The sequence below is a fragment of the Pteropus alecto genome, unplaced genomic scaffold (genome assembly GCF_000325575.1).
Source record: "Pteropus alecto unplaced genomic scaffold, ASM32557v1 scaffold339, whole genome shotgun sequence".
Lineage (NCBI taxonomy): Eukaryota > Metazoa > Chordata > Mammalia > Chiroptera > Pteropodidae > Pteropus > Pteropus alecto.
In genome coordinates, this window is record NW_006442509.1 from 1043565 (window position 1) to 1044896 (window position 1332).

The 1332-nt window shown below is 65.2% G+C and overlaps 1 protein-coding gene across 1 annotated transcript in view; it reads right to left on the bottom strand.

Moving 5' to 3' along the window:
* SLC19A1 (solute carrier family 19 member 1) overlaps positions 1-1332 on the bottom strand; it is a 10589-nt gene that overhangs the window by 3929 nt on the left and 5328 nt on the right. The window lies entirely within an intron of this gene.

Below are 1332 nucleotides of genomic sequence, written 5' to 3' on the forward strand. Positions count from 1 at the left end.
CGCGGCGGCGGTAACGGCCAGGGCTCCCGCCACGTCCAGCAGACGTGAGAAGAAACCGCAGCAGCCACAGCCCAGATGGGAGCCGGCCTCGGAGGCCCTCCGCCACCACAGCGGCAGCGGGCCACTCCGCAGGCCCCTCGCACCTGCCAACACCCCTCGCTAAAGCGCACGCCCTTTGACCTGGCCGGTCCCCGCTAGGACCCGTCTGAGGCCACTATCAGAATTCGAAAAGAAAAATGCAGGTGAGAGCACGCTGATCTCCAGGCAAAACAGTGGCGGCGGCATCCCCGTCCGCTGGGGATTAGCCACGTCCGGGGATTAGCAACATGGCACGTCGCTTGGCACCAAGAGGGCCAGCGACACCTGCATTCCAGACACGGAGCCACACAGCTAAGAGAAGGGCGAATTCTGCCAGGGCGTGGGCCAGCGTCTGGCTGCACTCGGCCCTCAGGAGCGGGAAGGACGGTCGCTGGGTTTGCTCCAGGCCTGGAAGCCCAGGGCCAGTGTGGCTGAGGGTGGAGGGAAGTAGGTGCCAGGTGCTTAAGGGGAGTCAGGCCACAGCAGCTCAGGAGGCTGAGGGCACTGAGCTGAAGACGAGGTGGGCACAGATGACCTGGCACAGGTGTGGCTGAAAGACGGGGCTGGAGGCGGCCCACGGGAGTAGGGTGACGGCGACAGATAAACCCACTAGGTGTGGGAGGCGGCTCCTGGATGGCTGAGTGGGCTGAGAATGTGTGGTATGAGCGTGCAGCTTTGTGAAAGTCAGTTCAAAGGAGCAGACAAACTCTTAAGAGCAAGTAGGACATGGGCAAGGGAAGGTTCTAGAAAGCACAGGGCCAGTGGGCAGCTCCCAGGGAGTCCCCCAGCAGGTACAAGAGGGTCCCCAGGGCTGTGAGAGACATGAGGGCATCGGGAGAGCCCCAGGCGGGTGAGCTGGCCACTGGCCGCCGCTGTTCCCACAGCAGGAGCAGAGGACAAGAAAGGCTGGGGGCTGCCCCATTGAGGGCTGCAGCCGTGCTTCTGGCCTGGGAAGCAGGGCAGGGGGGCTGGGAGGCAGGACTTGGTGAGGACCGGCCCCTGTGGACAGCCAAGTGGCCTCTGCAGGAGGCACAGAGGGTACCGCGCATGGAGAGGGCTCCTGGCTGAGCCTCCAGGTCACTGCAGGCGGTAGGCTGGCCGTGCTTGAATAAGAGACAGCCGGGCCCCTGGCTGAGGGCAGCAGGGTTCCCTGCTCCTCCCGCCCCAAACCCGCATGGCACTGCCCGGCACACAGCCTTCTCCCCAAGGGTCCGGACCGAGCGGCTTTACGCACGCGGCGCGGGCGGGCGTCAG